Here is a 27,384-nt window from a genome sequence, read left to right as displayed (position 1 = left end):
TACACATCAATTAATATAAAAAACTCACATCTCGACTCTTGTTGAATATTCATAAAGAGCTGTTAATTGCACAAGTTGGCAAATACGAGGAGAGAGCGACTCCACGGTTCCTGGTAAGGCACGTCACCCCCCCCCCCATCCACTGCCTCCTTCCCCTCGCTTGTAGCAAAAGGCCAACCCTACGCACACATATGCAAGTGCACCCACACTGTGACAAGGGGCGCGCGCAACCGGGAAAACTACGGCCTTTTACGTACGTATTGTGTACAAGAACGCGATTACAGTATATAGAAAAAAAATGTTATTAATATCAAATGTTTTTCAGGACGAGAGATATGAGATTTTTCTGAAATCTTCACTGTACATCCACCCAACTGTGAATGTTCATACACATGGAAATAGTCACATGAGTCACTGTTGGATGACTACAGTAGGTTTGTAAACCTGATTACCAAATTCTTGCTTATTAAATAAAAATGCATACTCGTAAGTAGCTTTATGCGTTTCTCTCAGTGAAACCTGCCGTTAAATTGCTGAAATTAAAATACATAGAAAGCTCAAACTCTGTAACAACATAGGAAAGTACTCAATGCTCAGTCGTAAGATATCCAGTTTAGCACACAAGACAATCTACTGACAGCAATAAGCAATTAAGGGCTTTGCCTGAAAATTACTTAAGCAGCTTTCGTTTATTCAAACAAGGTAACTTACAAAAACAAATTAAGGTCACTAACTTTCATTTCCCGGCGCATACTGGTGTTTATCTGTATTCTCAGCATATACTGCGCAGAAAACGCGTGTTAGGTGTGTGCGCATCTATTTACGCGACGAGTAAATATGTACCTTCCCGTTTGTGGAGGCAGCATTAATAATTCAATTGGTTGCCCCGCTCAGGTAGCAGTTAAACGATTTTTAACTTCTCGTCTGACGGATTAATCGAACTCGGAAGACGGAACCCAAGTGATGTTTGAATTTTATATTTAATTGACTCCGAATACTTTTTAATTTGAAGTAATTTGATTGTTTTTTTGTTCGCCCTTTTTGCTGGTTTCTTTGTCTTTCGGATCATTATGTTTAAGAGATTAGCTGTGACTTTCGTTCATATTTTAAATTGGGAATAGGAATTGTAGACAGTCATTTGTTTTCAGTACCTATTAGATACATTCCTTGTAGCGTCAAACCCCTTTTCAAATATCGAATGTTTCCCTATATTTGGTCAACCAATGTGACTCCTCACCTATTTTGCATACATACGACAATCAAACAAAAAGTGCTCGACTATCAGGATAATATAGTTGGTCGCTAACAGCTAGATTGGGGTCGTGTCGCACAAATATACGGACAAACGACCGGCCACGGCTTGATTTCTTTGCCAAACACTAATATTTGAAAACCAAGCTCGACGCGATTACACTGTGATCTTCATGGCAGTACCACGCATGCGCAGAGGGGTACATCGTAGGTTCCTATGGATGCATCGATGTGGAATCGTTGCTTTAAAATTATCTTTGTATGTAGGTTTGTGATGTAAATGGATAAATGGGGATACTTGTTGCTTTTAAAGACATCATTCTTGACATTTATTTATTTTCAAACATATTATTTACATTTTTAAATATTAAGTATAAAAATAAAAAACATTTAAAAATATAAAAAATAGGTTGCCACCGATATCGGGCACAGGGTCCAAGGTACCGGTGGTTAGGGTCCCAGAGACAGAAACCTCCTCACAATACGTGCCGTATCAAGGAGTACTGCCTTCTGAATCAGTCCCTTGATCCAGCCGCCCAACGAGAGCCTCCTGAGGTGTTCGTCGAGGCTCTTGGCTATTAGACCATTGGCCGTAATGACAATCGGCACAATAACAGCCGTGTCGACATCCCACATGGCGACAACCTCGTGCGCTAAGTCAAGATATTTTATTTGTTTCTCTTTCTCAGCTTTCACGAGGTTCTCGTCATGCGGGACGGCGACATCGACTATCATCGCGCGGCGCGCTAATCGATCTATCACCACTATATCAGGCTTATTGGCTGAAATAGTCCTGTCAGTGATGATAGATCGATCCCAGTACAACGTGATATGGTCCTTTTCGAGAACTGGGTCGGGCGCATACCTGTAGTACGGTACCTCAAGATCTACAAGTTTGTACTGCAGAGCAAGCTGCTGGTGGATGATCTTGGCCACTTGGTTATGCCTGTGCAAATATTCACCGTTAGCCAAACGAGAACAACCAGATATAATATGTCTGATAGACTCACCCGGATGGTGACATGCCCGACATATGTCAACCGTTAAAAAGGATTTTTCTTTAAAGACATTATTATTGCTGTCTTTAATATGCACTTAGGACAGAAGTTGTTTATTTAAATAAGCTTTCTTTTGTCAAAAGGTCTATATAGGTTCGCGAGACACATAGATATAACAAAGCATTCTAGAGGGTTATATTGAAAGGTCCACATAATATTGTGTACTTTAAAAATCACATCCTCCTTCTAATATTCAAAAGTATTTTATTAGTAAGTAAATATTTTAGTAGTAAGACATTCGGAATCTGAAAGCATTACGAAATCGCTATCTTCCCACTACATCTTCAGAACTACTTAGAGTTTCAAATTCAGACTTTTTTTAAATGCAAAAGGTCTGTTTGTATCAAAACGATATCCTTGTTTTCGCGATGATAATGAATTTCTTGATATTATACTTACGATTACATTCACCCGTAGATATTGAACCATTTGTGCAAACGTGGACGTTTCATGTCGGTAGTAAATTGTATCTATTGTGTTTGGGATGAAATTATTATTATTTCAGGTGAAAAGCGAATTATGAAGTAAATAAAACGTACATATTCCTTACCTATCTATAGGTAATATGAATATTTTGTATGAGCACACACTTTATTCTATGTGCAAGGAAGACCACACGTTTTATTATAGACTAGCTTCTGCCAGCGGTTTCACCCGCATCCCGTGAGAACTACTTCCCGTACCGGGATAAAAAGTAGCTTATAGCCTTCCTCTATAAATGGGCTATCTAACACTGAAAAAAAATTTCAAATCGGACCAGTTGTTCCTGAGATTAGCGCGTTCAAACAAACAAACAAACAAACTCTTCAGCTTTATAAAATAGAATTGGTTTACAGGTTGTTAACACATTTATTTGGTAGTGTTACACCTATATAGATTCGCAGTCTAAACTACCTAACTAATCTTAATAAAATTGGGTTTCAGTTACTTACCAGAACCAAAAAGACAAGCTTTTTGGCAGAACAGAAATTACTTGTACAAAGATTTCACGAGTGATTGCAGTTTTTCTATATACAAATCACTAAACCAAGAGAGATTTCACGTAATTTCCCTTAGAAGACAAAAGTATAGATTTGATGTCTGCGGGTTCACACGCGTCCCAAGGAAACTACTTCAGAAGCGAATATTCTATTAGTTAGTCGTTTTTGGCTGGAAGAGCAACAAACATGTAAGTTATCTCACGTCGCATTTGTACTATTAGCAGCAGTATTCTTTCAAATTCCCCACAATTCTTTAACAACGCAATTCCAGAAATAGCAAACCTAACATGTAAATCTTAGGCAGGAGTGAGTCATAGCATTGCACAGTCGCATATAATTATTATGACGCAGATCTAAGCCTTGTGTGCCGGGGTAGTGCAAGTTAGAGTTGAGCGCCCCTGTATCTTTGTTGAAATATTTGCAGTGTAAGCGGTGACTAGATGTTAGGCTGTGTGTAGATGGACGGTTTAAAATGACAGCCACATTTCAAACCGTTTTAATTGCTGGGGTTTTTATGTTTGGGATGATGGTTTTGGTGATAGCTAGTGATATGCCCTGGTCAATATATCGCGATACACCATGGGTAAATCCTTTAAACATCATTCATAAACTGCTTTATCTGTTGGTAAAAATCAATGTTAGTTTTTAGTCCACTATTTTTGAGTAGTCCATTTTTGCTTCAATTAGGTATGGCCTTCAGCGACAATCACAACTTTGTGGTCCCAAAGACGTGACACACAAAATCCAATTCGGTACCAAAACGGAGCGTTCAGAGATGCGATAGGTACCTGAAAGATGTAATACTTCTTGAAATATTACGCATACTTAACTGAAATAATTTCTTCATTACCTAACTAGTAATAGTATCCAAATATTTTTAAAACTCAAAGCTTAACTTGTCCTGAAAGTTCCAATTCATCTCCGAACGTAACACCGCACATTCGCCTAATGGTCGCAGCCTTATTCATACGTACCGATGTTAGGTGCCGGCTGATTGTTGGCACAGCAAATTTGTTCGCGTCTCACCCCGCCTGGATTAGCCTGTTTTTATACTAAACACAACAGTTTTATCTTGGCGAATGTTAATTGTGTGTGTTTGTCTGTTTGCCTTGCGAAACTGACGCACTTTTGATGGGAGTTGCTTGAGATTGTGGATTTATACCGTCGTTATAAGGCTTTACAAATGTGATTTTCTTAGGCATAAAAATATTTAAGTTTTATCTTTAAAATCTGTCTGCAGAACAATGTTCGTTCTTGAAATTGCCGTCTACCTTCCAGTAAAGGCATCAAATTGTTTTTTGATAGGAAATTATTTTGCATACATCATCATCAATCGTTGAGACATGCATATGGGTATGTCCATAGCTTGACGAGTAGAAGTAAATGGCGCAATAGTTAAGGAATCATGCAACAACTTTTCTTTCTTTTCTATTAGTCAAAATTCGAACCTGTTCCCATCTATATTCAACAAAATAAACTCTAACAGACCTGCAATAAAACTTAACGAACTAAGCATCTCTAAACGGTTAGTAATAAAATAATAATTTAAAATTCCAGTGTGTGTAACCTCGATAAAACCAAGATGGCGTCGCGTTATCGCGGCCATATTGTTTGCTGAGCGCCGCGGACTGCGCAAGAGTTTGTTCTCTGAAGACCTGTTTCAAAGACCTTTATAATTCTAGAATATTAATGAGGACACTGGGAGTATTTTATTTGCGTATTTTTTATATTATGTTGGTTTAAATCTCCGTGTTTGCTGGGTCGGTTCGGAGTTGTGGAGGTGACATGAAGGCGTTACGTTTAAAAACAAATATGAGTATGGGTGGTGCCTCGAATTTGTAATGCTTGTCTGTGATTTCGTATTAACTTTTGTACCTGAACATGAAATAATCTACGTAATAAAAAAATATGTATTTTTTTTAGTTTTTCTTAGTATTCTTTACATATTCTAAGGATGCGTTATTATAGAGATAACATTTCACACGAGATCGAAAGTGACACTAAAGCACTGAAAAAAACAATAACTATTGTTGCAAAACGTAACCACATATTTTTTTCTAAACACTTAACAAAGTAAACTATAACTACTAGGTCAAGATCACCAAACAAGGCAATCCCCAAACAATTGAAAAATAATTTGCTTAAAAGTTACCAAAAGCAAACCTCAGTCGCGTAGGCCAAGGGGCCTCGTATTGGGCCCAGCTAAATATGTGCTCTACACATAACAACACACATATTATGTACACAACACACACACAGCGCTTGCACAGAAAATATTTGGTAACACAGCCAATGTAATCCAAGGAGTTTACCTTGATAAATTAAATATACCTAGAGATAATGCCGAATGTTGCGGACCTAATATGTTTTGAATTTGTTTTCTTTGCAAATCTTTTGAATGTTTGATTAGCGAAGATAATATAAGGCAGTAGGTATTGTGTGCTTTGCCTTCTGGTTATATTTTTAGTGGTTTTAAAAATAACGATGATGGTTAAAATGATTTTCTTGGTAAGGAAAATTGTTTTTCCTGTTGAATGACGCATTCAAATTTTTATGTCGTACTTAGTTTGCTAATACTGCAATAACAAATTATATGTTTCTGGGGTCATAATTGGCTTTCCGATATAGTGACAAGACTGTCTGAAAAATATGTGCTGTAGCAATTTTTTCTCACCAATCAGTTTCTGATTGTCAAGAAGTGATAGATTACAGGCACGGGTTTTACTCATCTGTTGTAGATGATTAATACATTTTGATGCCAAGATGGTAGCGTACCTCTAAGTAACTGCGTATAATTCAAATATTAGAACCAGCTAGAAGCTTTTAAGAAATGCATTTTGTAAGAGATTGTTGCATTGCCCTCCCGCTTAGCGTAGACTTATCTGTAATCACCGTGAGCACTTAAGCTTGACTTCAAATATTTAAGATATCTGAAAATTAAACACAACCTATCCTCAAGCTTATACTGTCCCTAATATTCGAACTCAAATCTACGAAAATCTCCGAAAACCGTCAAAAAATCCTAAAAACCTCACCCAAACACCATTTTCAGGTGTCAACTCGTAGAAAACACATCAAAATATTGACAGTGTTAATGTAAACCATTTGACCTTGACCATGACCTTGGACGGGTTCACCCGCGGACGATAACTAGAGTTAATATTGGCACCGTACACCGTACTGTTTGACAAACGCTCTACTCTATCAATATATAAACATAATATTTATATATGAAGCGCTTTTGGTGCGCTTACTATGAGCACTTGTGTAATTTGTCTCTGAAACTGATAATCTATGTCTATGTGGTTTGTGACGTCATACGTTTGTTTGTTTGTTTGTTGTCGGTTTACAGGTTTTTATTTGGTATTGTAATGAAATTGTTGCCTCTTTTAGTAAGTTTACTACTTTATTGATATCAAAATTTAATGTCATAGCACCTCAAATTAAAATTCTGGACGAAACATCATTGCACCTCCTAGGTTCACCTATTTTGGAAGAAAGTTTCACAACATTCATAGATAACAAAATTTCAAATTTTAATGACATTTCGGATAGACTTTTTAAAATTAATCTTCATTCGGCTTTTACCTTAGTAAAATACTGTTGTTTTGGCCCAAAATTTATATACAACCTTCGCTCCTCTCCCTTATGGAAGCAGCCACATCTTTTAGACAGAATTGACCAAATTATCCGTTCTACTTTTACATCTGTTTTTAATTTGGCCTTGGACGACCGAGCGTGGCTTCAAGCCACCCTTCCGATCAGATTCGGTGGCCTCGGTGTCCGCAAAATTTCCAGTTTAAGTCTACCGGCGTTCCTATCCTCGGTCTGCGGCACTAAGGAGTTGACCAGAAAAATTTTAGCCCCTTCACTGGTCGATTCTGAGGTGCCGTGTCTGACTGATGGCATGAACGCCTGGAAAGTGGCTTGCCCAAACACAGCCTTCCCTGACAACCCGGCTTCCCAGAGACAGTGGGACGAGCCGCTCTGCAGATTGACGAGAAATAAACTAATTGAAACATCTGTCAATACTGCTGAGCGTGCCCGCCTACTGGCTGTGGGAGAGTGGAAGTCAGGGCTATGGCTTCACGCACTGCCGTCACCCAGCGTTGGGACCATGCTGGGTGACACTACATTCCGGCTCGCTACATGCCTACGCCTCGGCGCCCCCACTGCGGCTCCGCATCGCTGCCAGTGCGGTGAATCTGTGGACCGCCTTGGGCACCATGGTCTTTCCTGTAGCAAAAGTGCTGGTCGCATGGCACGACACGCCAGCATAAATGACATTATCCGTCGTGCTCTTGTCACCGCCGGAGTGCCAGCCATTTTAGAACCCAGAGGCTTGGCGCGCGACGATGGCAAGAGACCAGACGGGATGTCTATAATGCCTTGGAAGATGGGAAGGTCTTTGGTGTGGGACGCAACCTGCGTCGACACCCTTGCACCTTCCCACCTTCCCAGTACGGCGAGCTGTGTCAGTGCAGCTGCTGCAGCCGCGGAAAACCTCAAGCGGCACAAATATGTAAACCTCACCGGCAATTGCATTTTTGAGCCGTTTGGGGTTGAAACTCTGGAACCATGGGGCCCAAGTGCCCACAGACTCTTTCGAGAAATTAGTAAGCGATTAGTGGAGTCCACTCGTGACCAAAGGGCTGGCCTATACTTCGGTCAAAGGATATGCATTGCCATCCAGCGTGGCAATGCAGCCAGCCTTTTGGGCACGATCCCAGCTGACAGCGATGCGGATGAATATTTTGATACTTAGTTTCCCTATAATAAGATCATTTTGTAAAACTATTGAATAAAATGCTTTATTGATTCATTTTAGTATTCATTGACTGAAAATTCCTGAATGAGCTTTGAGTTTCTTTTTCTTATGATTTTGCTTTGCATGTTTTGATTTTAAATATCTGTCAATGCATACAGGACTGTAACAGATGGTAGGCCTAAGTACTTACGGTACGCATGGAGACTTCTGGGACTTTATACTGTTTCAAAAATATTTTTTATCATATTTACATTTATCTAAATTCAGTTGTAAAAAACCTACGCAACAAACATGAGATTTCAAAGTTATTCTCATATGTATAAGCCTTGATATTTTCATGACATTGTGAGCCAAGTTCATTGAACGATTTCATATGTATGCCCTTTTGTCCGGGTTTTTAATAAGTACATGTTGTATAGAAATCAGAATAGTGGTATTTTTATACTAGGTATTTTGGTGGCATTGTTTATTGATCTAATTTTTACTTTGTATTTTAATAATAGGATTGTAGGATGTATAGAGGTTTTGATTTCAGGATTAAAATGAAGTTTTCATCAAGTTTAGAGTTAACTGGTAGCTTCAGCGTTAAAATATTGTTTCTAATCAATTTAAGCCTCTTTGGAGGGTGACATAATTTTTAATATTTTGCCTTCAGAAAGTGCAGAGTACCTACAATAACTTCTGAGAAAAATAAGAAATCTTGAAACTACATATTGATCAAAATCTTTACGATACATACATGAAACAAAACAGTCAATAATGACTACTTTTATAATTAAACCCGTAGCACGTGTAGCAAGCGCAGCACATGTATGTGCTTTGTAGCAGATCTATAAAAAAGTTGTCTTATTGTTCTGATTTATATGTGTAAAAGAATATATATTATTCTCAACACTATGACTAGGACTCAATAACATTGTCAGCACGAATTTATTTCAGAATACCTACTTACAAACTAGTTCGCTGAATTTCATATAACCAAGCATCTTACCTGACTTTCGAACAAGCAAACATTAATTTAAATAAAACTACTTTTACGGAGTTTATCGCGGTTATTATTTAATCCCGAAGTTTCAGCTTCTTTACATCATCCATGGACTATGCAAAAATTAGTTTATTAAATATAGATTGCTACCCGTTCAAGCCAGCTCAAGCAGTGTTACAACCTAAAAAAAGGCTAAAAACTATTTTCTATTAGATAACTGACTACAAGTTCTGCTGACAGGTTTCACAGAAGTTATAGCATAGGAACTCAGTCTGGGTGTTAATAAGATGAGCGACCGGTCCAGACTGCACAAATTATCGGCTACACTGTAATGTGACCCTCTCGTACCCTTTTACGTGTTGTGCTTCGTTTAGTCATGCTAGTGGATAGGTGAGTAGCTGGCTTAGTGATGATAGAAAAAATATTGGTGGTATTAAAATGTTCGTTTGAAAATCATATTTTTGTGGTTTGCGATAAAAAAAAACTGCATTTAGTATCTACTTTCATTAAGTTTTCGAACTTTCTCTGGTAGTTTTGCAATAAAGCACGTCTAACTTTGGATTCTTAAAAAGCGATTCTGAATATTCAAAGTCTTCTTGTCACGGCAACACAAGTAAAGGTTATATCAATTAGGTATGAATACAGTCTCTTCCCAATAATTTCGTGTGGGAGCCACTTTTCCATTGGCAATTTTTTGACAAAACAAAACTAAGCCTTTACCCAAACTCAGTACCTACTACACCCACTGTCCTAGCACCACAACACAAACGCAGCATCGTCTCCAAAAGCGCAAGTCCAGTTGTTTGCACTTACAATTCTGGCGAACAGATTCGTAAGCTAACGCGTATTTACTTAGCGATACACATGTAATTGATGGCTGAATGTCGTGCAGCCATGTTAATTTACTGCTTTATTTATATTGCGTGGAAATGTTGGGAATATCGTGCGTTTAAGGGACAATCAACTTGGTCTTGTTTGTCGTTTTGGGTTCCAGGTAGAATGGTAATGTGTTAATAAAATCGAGGAAAGTCAGAAAGCCTGATAATCGGATTTGTTATAGGTATCGGTTATGCTCAGATAGCTGGGTTGAGAAAGTCGCATTGGCAGTCGGTCCATGTCAAGCACTGGTATTCAGCTGCATCTAATAAGACTGCAAACCAACACCAACATAGTTGGGAAAATAATAGACGGATGTAAAAGGTATACTTTATTACATTTACATAGTTTATCAGCAATTATCATAACCTGTAAAAACTATTTTCCTTAAAAAAATTGTCGCTTGTAAACTTTTCTCACAGTAGGTATTTCGATGTTTCCTTTATACTCACAGTGTAGTTGATACAGCAAATGTTTTCGCTGCCAACAAAAATAAAGATTATGTAAGGCGAAACTTACTAGTGGCTACATTTTTATAATATATAATGCAGTTATCCTGAAACTGTAGTATATATGGGTGAAAATTGTTAGTGAAACAAAACTTACAGATCTATGTGTATTTATGTTTCAGTTTTCTTTGTTAAAACATTAAAAAAAACTATTATTACAGCATATACCAACATATTATGTAGGTACACAAAAACTTGTAGCATTCATCTCAAATACTAAAATAAATACAAACAGCCATGTATACAAGTACTAAGCGTTCAAAACATTGAAAATCAATTCATTTTATACTAAATAGCTGTGACAATATGGGAACTGTAACTACAACGAGTGTTAGCCAATAAGCAAAAATTCATGGAGTATAAAATAAATAGCGGAGATGCCGTAACGGAAAATCGACTAGGTAATGGGCAGACTCAGAGACCTTTAATGGTTATTTAAGCCATTCCTTACTGTAGATTTTCTATGAGAATCTGTCACTAAGGAGTGACTTAAAAAATCATTATGTCTCTGAGTGTGGGGGTCAGAAAGTAGCACGCCAAAATAAGGGTGAGCGGGGGACGTGAGACGTTACTGTTTTAGCCCTAATACGCCTTCTTTGGACCCGACCATCTTTTGTAATACCAAAAATCGTTGACAGACATCTCAAAGAACCCGAACATATCGTTACTTTACTCGTAACTGATCGTTTTCGTCACGCCCAACTTCCGAATTTAAACTAGAAGAAGGCGCCTGACCTACCTGCATTATGGCATCTCCGCTTATCTTCCTTACTCCGTGTGAAGATCAAATAGCACTATGAATGTGCGACTTTCAATAATTATGTTTGCTGAAATCGTTAGCGCCGCGACGCCGGCCATCTTGGACGATTCACGGACAAAACGCTCTGTGGAAAATCACAGACAAATCGAATACGTAATATATAGTAATACATATACGTACGGGTTATGTAAGTAGTGGTTGTTAGATACCTCGTTTAAAGGCTTTTACTCCTTTTGCAGAAGATTGGATTGGTCACTGACCGACATGTTACAGAGTTTTCGTGAAATGGAAAAAATATGAACAAAAACATGCACATACATATTTTTATATAAGGTTCTTATTTCAATTTAAAATGTGTATGTTTTCATGACATGCCAAAAGCCAAGTGAATATTAGTTCCAAGGAATAGGTCTAATGTAGAAAACTTTCTTTTCTTGACAATTTATCTGTAAAAATGTATCTTACTCACTTACCTACCTACTAAAAATATGATTATCACATAAAATTCCATAACTGATGTAGTTAAGATATATAACTGCTATTAGTACCTACATTGCTAATGAAATAAAATAGGTTTTATATGCATGTAAATAACTGAAACATGAAATGTAACAATATCCTGCGTGCACAACACTTTATTTTTCATATTTGATATCACATTCTGAAAAGCATTCGTTGAATATATCTGTAATGTAAATAATATGATTCATATAACAGTAACAGTAAGAAGGATTTCATTAATAAAATAAAATAAGAAGAATTCGGATATAATTTATTATTTTGTTAAATATGCCATATTAAAATGGCAATTTAATATTTGGTCCTTTGGGATTATTTCATATCCTCCTTGAGAAGAATCGTCAAGAAACTCCACGGATACTCTTTTTAAGAAAAACGGCAAGCGGCTGCGAAACCAGGCATTTAAAATATAATGTTTAACTCATTACATTACTATTAGGTACGAATAACGTGGCAGGAAAACATTTTAAGCCTTGCGATAGTGAAAGGATACCTAGGCTGATGATGATGATGACATTTCTGAAGAATTCTCCATCATTATCTAAATACGGAGCATTAGTCAAGAGCCCCGTGTTCTTGACTTACGTTACTCAGTACAGTAGGCGTGTTTGATATAAATATCATAAAACAGTAACTTTATAGTACATAGTAATATCTATTGAGTTATGTTATGTGTACATTATTATAAAATATGCAGGTGAAAGAGATATATTTATTTGTGGAGAACTAACTAAGTTCTTTATTGATGAAGTTCTTTTGCAATTAATATAAATAAAATAAGACATTGGCCGCGCATGCCATTTTATAATTAAATTTCTTTGATACACCAGTACCTAATAACTTAGGAGCAGTAAATTGCTTTTTATTTTTAGCAGTAACAGACTTGCATTAGGCTCAGAGACTGGATGCGATTACCTTTGGAACATAGAATTTTTAACCCGTTTTTAGCTTGTCACTTTACTTTACAGGCTCATAATCTTATCATACCTACTATAATATACCTTTCTAAATCCAGAATATTCTAGACTGTTTTTGGTTTTGAGACCTACAAAGAACTGAGCATTCAACTTAAAACTATTCAGTACATATTCTTTGTTCATACACCAATCGCATAACAACGTCAACTGTGACAATATGATAGCAAACAGTAAATATTTGTGTCAACTAATATTATCATACCGTTACTGTTCGTAATTATCTGTGCTCAATTCTGGGCAACATTATAAATTAATTTGTCTTCAGTCTTAGGAATTATTTTGCTTGCAAACATTGAGTTCTCATTTATTGGCGTAAATATTTGATGTTTGATCCGTGTAATGTCTCATTATTAGATATATTTTGCTACGTTTTTTAGTATTCGACCGATAAGTTTGCGTCAATATTTGGTGGGGTATTATAGTTTTATTAGCTCGTTTTTGGGAGGAGATGGGGCTAATGGCTACCAGTTGCTTTGGTGAAAGTGTTTTCGTACTCTGATCATTAGGTTCTATTCTTGTTTTCAGAGTGGACGTTAGAATGGCTAGCCTTGATAAATTGAGAAAATATTGAAACCAAAGGGCCTCAAATGCATTCATAAAAAATCTGGAGAATAATAAGATTTTCATTCAGCAATTCGCTGTTCTAACATATTAAAACAGTAACGGACATAGAATTCTACCTATCACTCTTATTTTTCAAGGCAAATTATTTACTCAGCATTATACACAAATATTGTAAAGCCTAGATTCCCCATCATCTTTTGCACCATATCGCACCATTTCAGAAAAAATATGTATTTCATCACTATTTTTATCACACCACGTTTCGGATCACTTTATTTGCAAAGATCTTCGTACTTTATCTTAGAGCAGTTTACCTACCAAAGCCGAAATACGCACACATTTTTAGGCGAAAAGTCTGCTAATTTGTATTCGCTGGAGCGAGTTAAGGCAATACATAGTAATAGCCGTAGTATCATTGAGAACGAATGAATGAAATATTTTTCAACACATTACTTCTTTTAAAATCAATTAATCAAGTACATACAAGCATCAACTTAACGCACGAATACGAGCATGAGAGGTGCCTTTGGCAGAGGAAAAGCCTTTGCAGTAGAGTATCCAGATTGTTCTATTGTCTAAGTACTTGTGCACGACAGACATTCTTGCAGAGGGGTGATTAAAATCAAAATTTTCCACAGACTCCATCACGCTAAGATAACCAGCTGTCATTTTGTATTTACCTTAGAGTACGCGCACATTACACACTTTTAGTCGGCCGATAGTTTGTTTGGGCTCATAAATCAGTATGAAGACGAGTAGTAGCAAGTAGTAGGCACATAACGACGGTATTTAGTCGGTATCAGACCGACTGAAAGCTTTGATTAGAAACTTTTTTTGCCTAACATTGAGTCAACTGTTGTCCGATTGGTTGATTGAATTGCTCCTTGTAAAGCACTGGTACTCAGCTGCATCTGGTTAGACTAGCAGCCGACCCTAACATAGTTGGGAAAAGGCTCGGGAGATGATGATGATAAGTCAACTCTCGGGCGACTGTTTAGTCTGTAGTATGTACGTTCTCTTAGTGACTGTCGGTGGTATAAATTCTTTGTTTCGCGTAATGCCTGATAAGATGATTTCCTATGTTTGTACTCAAGAGTGGTAGAACATTAAATATGTAGAGATGACAAATCGTCATTGTTTTAATTGGCTCATGGTTATTTATAGAACATAATAATTGGTTTGTTGGATTTAAAATACGTAAGGTGTGTTATTTTTAAGGTTCCGTAATAAAAGGGTCTAAACGGGATATATCTTACTATACTCATGGCCATGATAGCCAGACATATCACATTTTGAAAGATTGCTACTGCATATTCAAAAATGCAAAATCTGAGTGAGATGTTTTAAGACACAGTATTTTTAGTGTCAGAAATCATCAATATTTTTAGTTCTTTCAATGACTTGCAGCAAAAAAAAAAATTAACGTTCTTTAGTCGTTCTTTACTAACATAGAGTTTCAGTACATTGTTACTAACTTGAATATGAATTCTGTCTGAAATAAATGGTTTATTATTATTGTTTAGGTAATGAAGTTACTAAGTAGTGTATTTCTTACTTACTTATTATAAGAAGTAGTATAAATATAATGATAATAAAATAATAAAGGTATATATAATATGAATATAATAATAATAAAATCATAAAGGTATATATAATATAAATATAATAATAATAAAATCATAAAGGTATATATAATATAAATATAATAATAATAAAATAATAAAGGTATATATAATATAAATATAATAATAATAAAATCATAAAGGTATATATAATATAAATATAATAATAATAAAATAATAAAGGTATATATAATATGAATATATAATAATAAAAGTAAATATATAAGTTGTTCCTAAGATTAACTAAATAGTTTGTAAGTGTAATTGTATTTTAAAATTGCTGCGCCCTAACAGGGTATCATGTATGTACCTCTACATTATATAACACCTTGTAACACTCATGATTGCAATAAATATTTGAAGTTTGAAGTTTGAAGTTTCTTTAAACTTACAGCGAGCTAAAAAGACTAAAAAGAGATTTAAACGTAAAGGTCAGGTTGCGAAACCTCGACGAACTGTTTCTAACACACTTCCCACCCACAGAGAGGTACAAATTCCACACTAGTACACACAAAACGCTGGGTTTAAGCCAAAGAGGACATTATTTGATTAACACTAATTAGCTCCAACCGGCTTTGCTTCATCCGCCGGCGTTGCAAAGAAAGCGAAACACAAACTTCTCAAAAAACACCTAAACACTCTTATTTCCACACTCTTAAAGGTGAACATTCAATTCCAAAAGTGCAAAGTTAAGTTAGCTAAGTAAACCCAATTTGTATGATGGAGAAAGTAACTTTCTACAAGTCCATAGTTTGTCATAATTTTTAATTTATTGCTGAAATATTGAGTGCTTTCGAATTGGTTGATGTTGAATTTCTCTTTAGTTTTAATTAATGAATAAGTTTCATTACTCACATTTACTAATCACTTTCCTCCTTGTACTCCTCTTTTATACTTGGCAATGTGCAGTCAGTCATTATATACGTTACCCATTGAAAACATTTAGGGAAAAGAGGAGATTTGGATACCTAAGCAAGCTTTTTTACTTCTAATTATTATCATCACTTCAAAAATTACTAAAATATCATTTGCAACATTACCATAGTTCCCAGGTTTTACCCCACGATAATCGACACCCAACCCCACCCCTGTAATTAGCAAAACCATCAAACATTTAGCAAGTAGGATCGATTCCCACCGTACATTGGGACCATACATCTCGAACCGATTTCACGGACAATTCCCCATAAAGGTACAAGTCAAATGGTGACAAAGCCCATTTATTTATAAACGGGACCCCTAACAACATTATAGCGATGTAATACATATTTCATTATTAATTTCCACCTTTTATGGTGCTTAATTTTATTGCTGTGGCAACCCCGGACGTAATTTTTTTATAAGGCCACGGTACGTTGGTATAATGCCAGTCCGTTTGACAATAGGGGGCGTTGTATTGTTGTACAATATTTTTTTCGTTGATAGTTTTATAATCATGTATGGTTGGAAGAAACATCTTAAATATTTTGTTGTAGAAAGAAAATCAAAGTTTAAGACCTACTTTTATCTAACTGCTTCATATTTTTTTATAATTTCTCATTTCAATGTAATTTAGTTTATCAAATTGTTTGAGTAATTGTGCTCTATTTGGTATAAGTTTTTTTTCTGTTTTACACTTTCGGTGCCTAACATTTTTCAATATTGGTATCAGAAAAGAAAATCCTTCAACTGCTGTTAAACGGACACGAAAGGTCCTCATCGAAAACTTTGTACATTCACTTCAATTCCAAAAGTTATCTAAACCCTGCCATTCTTTTGCGAACTATACGTGATCTGATGTATCCACTATCCAATAGTTCCTGAACGATAGGGCTCGTCCCATTCATGAGGAGACACCGGCATTCGCTTCCGGTTGCCATCGCATTGTGCAAGTCAGATCGCGCGCCGCCGGCCATACCCGACAAAAGACCGATTCAAAAATCGAATTCGCAATTCAAAAGCGCATCGTTGAGGTTTATTGGCTTATCGCTTGATTGATTGTGCGAACGCCGACGCAACTTTTTTTTTCAATGTTGCCAGGTTCGCAACTTTTTTTCTACCAGCCAGTATTTTATTATGGTATAACTCGATAATATATTTTGATTTGGGCGTGTCGAATTCGCGATCCCCTTTTGTTGTAACAGGAAGTTTGTAAGAATATCTATGCCCTGTAACAGGTACATTTAGTTAGTACACTTGTGTTTGCGATACGCCTATTAGGACTTCCATTTGAAGTAAAGAGGCACGCATTGTGGACGTTAAATATACTGAAATGGCTCATATTTGTAAATAAATTATGTTCAATGTCGATTCGCTACTGTCGCTCGGTCTTTGCATGCGTAATGGTTACAAGTACAATTGTTGTAATGAAAGGTTTGGAAATATCGGTTATTATGAAAACCATGAAATTACACGACATAAATGAATGTAAAATTTCTGGTCAAGTATAATATTTTATTTATTAAAATGTATTTGAAAAATTCTAAGTAATCTCGGAAGGAGCAAAAACATTAATTTCCGATGGGGTCCAAACATTTAGATTTTGAAAATATTCTAATGGTATTATACAACTTTGTACCGTCTACATAGTCATCCCTGCTTGATTGGCATTATTTATGTTACAAAATCCCATATATATCCTGATGATTCATCTACGTAAGACGGACAATGCCAAAAACTTATTGAGCAACCACCCAAATTATAAAACAAATTAGCCACAACTAATTAGTCACACCCAATACGGATTCATTCATCCTTGAAACTAGATCCAAGAATTGCTTTAGTCAGCGGGGTTTTCCATTAAAAATATAATATTTTATTATGACAAAGTATATTAGCATAAGCGTCCAAAAGACAATACAGAATTTCAAGTTTTCAACTCACGCGCAGTATTCCTATTGGGTAACCAAGATCCGTATACGGAGGACTACAAGTTTAATTCTGCATCCCCAAAACTTTACTCAAGCCCTTGTGTGTTTGAAATAAGGTGCATTTTCCAATGCAGTTTATGTTTTCAAGTGTTATGTTAAGGTTGCAGGTAAAAGTACCGTGACGTATTTGTGCTACCGTGGATAAACGGACAGACGGACAATACATTGAATATGCACAGCGATAAAATACACAATCAGATGAAAACTATTTTTTTTTTTACTTTTTTCTGGTGCCCTACATTTTGTGAGCGTGCTGTCAACGTGATGAATAATAAGTAATTAAAAGAACTGTTTGGTTGTTAACTGAAAGATTGAATTAAATGTACAGAATTGTAAAAGCGATATGATATCGAACTATGAACCCAATTGTGAAATGTTTTGGCTGTACCTAAATTTGTGCTACTAGAAACTATATACTTATTTTTCGTAAAAAACGTCTTCTTTCCCGGGTTAAGGATTTTGAATAACTTTTCTAGAAATTAGTTAACTTGACAAACATCCCAAAACTTCTAGTGCTGATAGACGATAATAGGTAATTTCATACCTACAACAGCTAACACTCCCCTATAAGCTAAGTTTAAAGGCGATTCAGCTATGCAAATAGGAATCTAATGTAAACAGTAGGTACTTTAATAAGAACAAAGACATAATGACTACGTTTTAGGAATACGCAGCTCACAAAATTCACTTACAAACTGTCCATTCATCAAAAAGGCCATTAGATAACTATTATGAATGTTATTTTACGTATGACAACACTCAACAATAGTATTTACATTCGATGTCAGTTTGTTTTACATCCGAAATACACATTGAATAAGCGCGTAACATATTTCTTCTAACATTCTAAGTTCTTTTATGCTTTGAACATAATGTCACGCATTACAAGAGCCCCATAGTTCCGCGGGCCTGGCTTTGTCCGCACAAAGAAAGGTGAATGAAGAACAGAATAATAATAACACATGCTGGCCGGCAAGAAAAGAAAAAAAGGCTACAGATATGACAACACCGCCACGTGTTTAGAACACAATAGGATTTCAAATTTGAAAAACTGTATTACTTTTGACGTTCCTTTTCTAATGTCATTAATACTTGCCATGTATAAAAATTTAACGTAGACTATAAATAGTAGGTGCGCGCGTAATTCGTGTTATCGGAGACGATATATCAAAAGGGTGGTGTGTTTTTAAGCGCCTGACATGTGATAATTTACGTATAATATGTACGTATGTGCTCAGTGGGCTCATAAATTTGCAAGCCCGTGATTTATATGAGGATTAGAGCGTGTTATCATTACATAACTGTGCGGTGGCTTAAAGTTACATATCACAGGTATAATAATTATTCATTAGATATGATAGGGCTGTAAACCTCTAATGATTTCGTTGTATGTTTGTCTGAGGCTGTTTAAGTCATTTAGGCTTAGGTACCCAACGACAAATTCTGAGTAAATAATACACTCGTAATAGGCATGATGACAGTAATCAAAAATCATTAAAATAATATATTTATTAAATTAAACTTGAAGCTTGGAATATAAAACGCGCATTATTTTCTTTATTAATAATGTGATTAATGTGTATTTTTATAAAATAAAATTACGAAATAAGGCAATCCGCCATGATATCTTGAACACCAATCAGAGCTCGTGACGTCATCTCTCAAAACAACTCGCGCGAAAGCGCGCGAACGTCACATTTCGTTAATGTGAACTTCCACTGCGATCTTTGTTTTTAATTAATTAATTGTTTATAACACGAGTTATGGAGCCCGGATTTATCAAGGCAAACAGCGCTAATTTGCCTAGAATTGAAATCATAATGCTGGGAGAGTTTTTGGCATCAAATAAAGATTTTTGTTCAGCTGAATTTAGAAATGTTAAAACTTCCATGTAAGTATACTAGTTTAATTAAAAAAACTTCCATGTTAGAATATTAGTTTAATTTAAAACAATTTTAGTTATAAATAATTCCTTAAAATTACTTTTGACAATGTATTTGTTATCAGGTGTAAATGTTAATGAAATCTATTATCATGGTTCTACCCTTTATTTATAAATTGATTTTTCTTTTAGGTCCTCCAGGCCATCCTATGGTGATGACGCTGTGAGTTACGTACAGCTGAAACGCAAAAAATAAAACAAAAAAATAAAGTTGTACCCTGGGCAATATTGCTTTTGAATCTCGCCTTGCAAGTTTAAGCCACTTGTTTCGTATTTTTTTATTGTGAGGAACGTACACAAATAACTTATCAGGAGTTGTTTTGGATGTGTTCTTACACTGGGGGACCCCACAACACCTATGCCCTTTCGAATTCATATTTAATAACACTAAAAACTTAATTATTGCGCGAGCGTTGTTTACTTGCGTCTTGTAATTTCAGTCGTGACGTCACAAGTGACGACATGACACTGACAAGCGTTTTCGCGCCGGATTCAAAGTGGACAGAGAAAAATGCAATTATTTGATAAAAAAACTTCGCATTTTCTTAAAATTAATAATTTTTCATATAAAATAGACGTATACCTACATCATACAAAGGAATTTAAAAATTTGTCATCATGCCTATTATGTACGTCAAAATGCATTTTAGTTCACCAAATAAAATCAGAACACTTAAGGCAGTGTAAATCGAAAACAGTTTTTAAACATGCTGTGATTCTAAGACAAATATTTATGAAAAGAACACTCGATCTTCAAGACTATCTGCCAGTAACAAATCCTACAAAAATAAAGATACAAAAACATTCATTTCATATTCTCAGGCACAATCACTCGATGTCTTTGCCACGTCATGTGTTGCCAGCATTAAGAACCCTTGAAAATGGCGCGCAAACTGACGGCTCCTAGCTAAATTAACAAACAAAATGGTCGGAGATTATACCCTAACCGCTTTTATCAAGTGTTCCCGCCATTTCAAGTGGGGATTTTATTTGCGTTTATTCTATTCATGTGACAATATCACATTTTGCGAATAATAAGGATTAGGAATGGCGCAACTATTGCTTTTTTTGGTCACTGCTTATTTTTCGCACACTGTACCAATCATGCTTCATTCAAAATTGAAATAGCTTCAATTTTCGATCTTCTAATATTGACTTATACATTTTCAGGAAACTAGATATAATTAACGTTATTACAAGCATGTAAATTCGATAATTCCGAGAATATTTGATGGAAATATTTTGACTGATTGGAAACCTACTTATACGTACCTCGTCTATCTCTTTTCGCGAGGACACAAAGATATACTAAGAAACTCACAAGGAAAACAAACCCTAAACTCAACATAAAAAAAAACAAGCACGTCTATTAAAACGAAAATTACTTCACGACACGACAAGAAAATTTCCATAAAACTTCCTTCGCTTTTCCAACTAAAATTTTCGCCTACAATATTTCTGCGAAGCAATTTAATTAATCAACGAACAAGAAAGTTCCGTCGGCCTTCGGAAAACGTTAATCTTGCTGGCTGTGGAAAATTCACAAAAACTTTAAGCCGAGCTCCGAGCTACTAGTTTGAGTAGGAAACTTGTAATAGGTTTAAACTCTGAATATTTAAATTGTCTACAGTGTAATTTTGAAATCACAATTGGTCCACCGGTTATGAATGTTTGTTTCCCTTTTGTTTTAATTGAACTGAAGGCGTTTACTTTCAATGTTGTGTGGGAGTGTCTAAACTGGTTATTACATTTATTGGAAGCCGTCAAGCGAGTTTTATTGATCTGATTGACTCCTACCCTTAAGTTACTAAGCAGAGACCCTTAGCTAGTCAGATTCTCTCGTCTTAGCTAAGAATAGAAGCCTACCGTCGCGTTTATTGTACTAATTGGGCACAAAATAATTTTATAAGTTCATAAAACCAACACAAAAATTTGCTACTGCATTGACATATAGCATGTAATAATTAGCTTAGTTTCCATAAACCCTATTCCTTCTAACTTCGAATAGACTTTTTATCTTTTGTTATGCTCGTTAGAGAATTTTGACGTAAGCTCTGTACAAGTAAGGCCAAATTCCTGTCTTCAGCAAGCCAAACTACACAGGATAGGTTATTGCGATCCGCCGACAGTAACCTCGGTATCCCAAAACCTCTGTAACCACCGTAAATACATATTGCTTATTCTGAACACGAACATAATTGGCATAAATCAACTGTTACACTGACCAGACCGCGAAGAGAAGCTTGTCACAAATTAACCAAGATCCCGTCGTAACACTAACCTACAAATTCAAGTAGAACCTATTTGTCAATTCCTCATTGTTGTCCTAAACATTCTTCTGGAGTAGTAAGACAGCGTGGAGTGGGGAGATAAATATTTACAGTATTTTCCGTGTGGCAACACCGGGGCGGCTGTAAACAATATTTTTAATCGACTCGGCAAACTGTGTCGCTTACACTTAGCGAAACTCGACGCGAAATAAAAACAGTATAAGACAACCTGTAGAAGATAAGGCGATATACTTTTTTTTGAGAAAAGTTTTATTGCTAGAAGTTGGTAATTGTTGTATGCTGCTTTTGAACAATAAGTGTTTACATACATATACCTATTACATATTCCAAGGAACTCATTGTAAAACTTGACTGATTAACGACGGCAAACTGGTATGTCCTTTATTATATCTAGCCTGTAGTGTCCCACTGCTGGGCAAAGGCCTCCCCATCTCGATTCCACCCTTCCCGATCTTTCGACCGTGTCCACCAATCCGGACGATAGGCGTCTAGTTCGTCACGCCATCTCTTCCGGGGCCTACCCCGCCTGCGGTGTCCATCCTGAGGTGTCCACTGGGTGATAATAGCGGCCCATCTCTTGGTATGTCCTAATGTGACTAATAAAACCTAACCTTCTTGAATAATCTCTCTTCTGTAGTTCATGAAGTGTTTGTATGCATCCTTTGTGTACCACACAAGGATTCCTAATGTTGCCAATATGAGAACAAAACCGTTTACACTAAATAAGCAACGTAGTTACTTAATCAAACACATTGACAGTTTCATTAAAACATTGGACCCTAATATTGACCAAGTACCTAAGGACCAACGCTACAAAAGTACCTACGTTATACAAAATCCCAGTTATATAACATTTCATTTAATAATTCCCAAAAGCAGTGCCTGTACTTAGACGTTTGCACAGTGTTTTAATTAAAATAATTTAAAATATAATCGCTTTAGAGCCGGAGTTTGTAACAAGGGAAGTTGGGAGTTTCCGAAACGGAGTAACAAGACAAAATAATAAAATATTAATAAACGCCCGTAGACGGTGGAAAAGTTTCATCGAGGACCAATATTTGTGTTTCAAATAAGGCGCGCTTGCGATACGATGGGGTTACCCGCGCGGACTCGAACCCGCTACCCTTGTAGTCAGCACATTCAGTTTTGCTTACAGCACTTTTATGTTGTATTTTATGAGAAGGTTCTATCAGTGTTTTGTTGCGAGAAAATAGCATGTTTGAATATTTTGAAAGTTGTAAAATACATAATATTGTACGCTCAACCTGAAATGTAAATTCGACGTTTTAACTTTCATCAATAAACCTGAGCAATTAATTTAGCAATAGGACAATAGATGCGCTAAAAACCCGCAGAACAAATCCAATATTCACATCTGTACACAACAAACACACAGTTAAATTTTACTAAAACGTGGGCACATAACGGACGATTCAATATTTCACAGCAGCGCAGAACAAAAGCATTTAGTAAAATTGAACTGTTCAAAAACTCAAAAGTCAAATTGTGAGTGGTGGAGCTAACTACAATAAAAACCTTACATTGAAAGCTATTAGAGCGAGTGCCTAGTTGTAATGAAATATTAAAATAGTTGGGCTCATGCCTCGGGCGGGTCGGCAAAATAAATCAAATAGAACTGGCTCTATGAGTTACTGGTTAAAACATTGTCTGTAGCGGCCGATTGTGGAAACGGCTCGATAATAGATTCATTTGTTTGAAAAATTGCGGTACAAACTCGAAAAGCCCTGTAAAAAAGGACATGAATGACTTTATCCAGCATTCAAATTACATCAAGAATTAAAACACCTACTTATGCAATTAAAACTGTTGTAGTACTGATGGTTCAGCTATTCTTGGGTATGAGGGTTTGCTGTTCGATACGAGTGAAAGTGAATAATACACATTTAACCGAATTCGGTCTGAATATTTAAAATTTTTGCACTTGCTGATTCTTCTAGATGGCGCCAACTTTTTAAAACCTTAATTGCACTCATCTTTGGCGTATCATAAGAATCTTACAAAGTTAGGGCTTTTTTTAATCAATCTTTTGACTTTGACAATAATATATGTACATATTATGCAGTTTCAGTAAAAGGTATAGGTTTTATTACATAGTCAGGTGGGCAGTCGTGTGTGGGTATGCAAAGGGCTCGTAAGTAGATATATCACAATCAGTGAACTGAGTGATTGGCGGGATGGCGATGCGGAGATCAACACGGATGTAATAAATGTTATGGATGAGACAACATGCAATGTACATAGTAGGTTTGTCATTTTTGTGTGTGTGTGTTTGTGTTAAGGGAAAAAGATCCGCTCAAGAAGTGATAGTGTTACAGTTTATTCATATTCTCTATTCAATGTTGCCCTAACTCTTCAACTTCAGAATATTGACTGAGCTTCAATTGATCAAAGGGTTAATAAAATCTTTCAAAACTAATACATAAAATACACGACAAGCAAATAAACTATAGCAGAGCCCGGCTTCCCAAACTTGCCATTCAAAAATAAAAGATTCCGATGAATTGAGAACCTCCTTCGTTTTGGGAAATTGGTAAAAATTCTAGTACAAAAGGACCAATAAAATTTCCTTCTGAGAATTTCTTGCCAGTCCAAAATATACTAAAATAGCATCCAGACATTGACAATATCATTGCAGCAAGTGTATACATTATATGTACATCCATATAGAATGTATTGGACAGGGCAGGGTGTGTAATTGAATGTAAACACGGCATTGTTGCCGCCCGTATCAATCAGGACGACGATAGTTTTCTGCCTACCAAGCATTAGGGGACGTGTCTGCATTGAGGTGTTTTAATCTTTGGTAGTTTATGTTGGTTGAAAGATTATATGATTTTGTTTGGAGATGTTACAAGTATTCACTTGTAAATGAGTGTGCCTAAATTTTTATGGACAAAATAATATTGAAAGCTATACAAAAAAAAATGGGAGTGTGGCTATGATAAGCTATGTGTGTGTGGTGTAAAGTGTGCCTTTTTATTGAGATTCTCAATTTTATTTCACGATTAATCGACTGTTATTTTATTAAGTGAAGAGTTTGTTTGTTTAATAGCACTAATCTCAGTAAATCAAAGCCAGGCAGCCTCATGCACCCTTCTACATAATTTCTAAGGCGCGCCAAGTACATAATTACTCGCAACACCGAGATGAATGATGGAGGTAGCTAGTTTCACTATCCAAATTATTTTTACAAAACTGAGCAACCAGATCAATATTAATCAAAAATAACAACACAATACAAAACCCTAATAAACTCGTCAAACCAAAACCGATACAGAAATGAGCAAACGATTTCATCACACAATGGTGTCACATCGACCATCCGCCCTCATTACGAGGGTTAAGCGAAATTAGTGCTAACCCTCGAACGCCCGCGTGCGGGGCCCGTGCGGCCGCGTGGCGCAAACAGCGACGCGTGCGCACGCAACGCGCACGGATATTAAAAGGAATATGTTAATGTATAGAGTGTGAGGAAAAGATAAAGTGGAGGTGGGGATTTTGTTTTTCGTATGTTTTTTTGGTTCGTGATGGATAAGCATGCAACTTTGATCCTCAAGACAGGCCTAGCCTAGTTTAAGGGCCAAAACTGCATTTCCATTATTTTTGACGAATAAATATTATTTATTTTCATTATATCATGGGCTCATCGACATGGCATATTTTTTTAAGATATATACATGTCAACTTTTGTTCATACAAACCTATGCCATATACGATACCAATGTGTAATATGGCACACAATGAGCAGTATTCCCATACAAAATACATATCTGTGAACCAATGATCAAAACACCAACCCACAATTTTCTCTCTGAACCACCCTTGCTACCTAACACACCAGTTTCACAGCACCCTGTACGGAGGTCCTTGAGTCCGTCCGCCGAGTGTATCTGGGGTAAGCAGCGTGATTGACACGCTGCTTACCCCAGATACACTCCACATTGTTATTCGTGTTACATTGAAGTACTTAATGTCAGTGAACTGTCGTTACCCACCCGTAGTGTGACGTTGTCGCCTGGACAGACAAAAATAACTCGCTTGTGTGTTCTGTAGCGGTCAAAATAAATGTTCCTAGAATTGATATAGAGAAGGTCAACTCGGAAAATGATCGAAAACCTAAGATTCTAAACATAATTTTGAATGTAAGTGCAGTCATTGCAGTACTTTCTATGCCCTTTTTCAAATTAATTAACGGCAAAAAAAATATACATATATTTGAAAATTATATATCTTCGCAAATTATTCAGTTAATTGCCGTTAAAATTCCACAAAGACTTTAATATAAAATCAAATCTATATTTAAAAATAGAACTTTCTAACATACCCATCAAAAGTAGGTACGTATATACTGTAGCCATTATAAATTAGAGATGTTCCGATATCTTGGGAACGTCACGCTCTTATAAAGTTGGGTTCTTGGAAGCCGGGGTCCGGGGTCTAATCCGGGCGCTGGGCGGTCGAGCACGGCGCTCCTATCGCCCCCACGCAGCCGCATCTTGCTAGATATAAGCCTACTTATACGTGTATTTAGTTATACGTATCTATGTATTTCGTAGCCGCGTAGATTTTGATCCTTAGCTACGCGGAGAAATGCTACGCGGGGAAATGCTACGCCGTAGGCGGTGATTTCGTGATCTTGGAATTATGTAACATTCGGTAGGTATTGGTGAATTTGTTTCGTTGTATGTATAATCGTTTAATTTCTTAGAGGCAAACAAGAACTATTTATGGGCGAATCTAAATTCCGAAACCATAATTTTAGAAAATTTTCGTTAAAACGTATTGAAAACTTAAATTCGTATATATTTTTGAACAAACATTTAACTTAAAATGCGGTTTGCAGACAACATCTGAACCAATAGGAAACTATATGTGGGACGATGAATGCAATTTAATTGTGTCCATTTATTTGAATTCAAATTTTCCGGTATATGCAGCACAAATAATTTATTCGGCAAATGGAACAATACCCTTGGTAATATCATCAAAATAAGAAATACCTATAGTCCTTGTGTTTCATATCGACTAAATACTTACCTACTCGTATTTTGAACTCCACGCGGAACCTTCAGTAACATTTAAACACAATCTTAAGGGTATTGCAGTCTCAATATCCTCCGAGCCTTTTTCCCAATCATGTTGGGGTCGGCTTCCAGTCTAACCGGATTCAGCTGAGTACCAGTGCTTTACAAGAAGCGACTGCCTATCTGACCTCCTTAACCCAGTTACCCGGGCAACCCGATACGCTTTGGTTAGACTGGTGTCAGACTTACTGGCTTCTGACTACCCGTAACGACTGCCAAGGATGTTCAATGACAGCTGGGACCTAGGAAGGGTATTGCAGTCTAAAAA

The 27,384-nt window shown here is 36.3% G+C and overlaps 2 long non-coding RNA genes across 2 annotated transcripts in view; one reads left to right on the top strand and one right to left on the bottom strand.

The window, feature by feature from the left end:
• The first annotated feature begins 200 nt into the window (after positions 1–200).
• Positions 201–27,384, top strand: part of LOC124640492 — a 43,947-nt gene continuing 16,763 nt past the window's right edge. Inside the window, exons 1-2 of the long non-coding RNA XR_006985558.1 lie at positions 201–253; positions 326–434. This is a non-coding gene — a long non-coding RNA (uncharacterized LOC124640492). The remainder of the gene's footprint in view (positions 254–325; positions 435–27,384) is intronic.
• Positions 10,237–16,032, bottom strand: LOC124640491. The gene is made up of 3 exons (XR_006985556.1): positions 15,725–16,032; positions 11,167–11,311; positions 10,237–10,398 (listed from the first exon to the last, which is right to left on the bottom strand). It is a non-coding gene; the product is annotated as an uncharacterized LOC124640491 (long non-coding RNA).

The sequence above is a fragment of the Helicoverpa zea genome, chromosome 20 (assembly GCF_022581195.2).
Source record: "Helicoverpa zea isolate HzStark_Cry1AcR chromosome 20, ilHelZeax1.1, whole genome shotgun sequence".
Taxonomy (NCBI): Eukaryota; Metazoa; Arthropoda; class Insecta; order Lepidoptera; family Noctuidae; genus Helicoverpa; species Helicoverpa zea.
The sequence above is the reverse complement of the archived record's forward strand: the minus strand, read 5'-3'. Positions and strand labels throughout refer to the sequence as shown.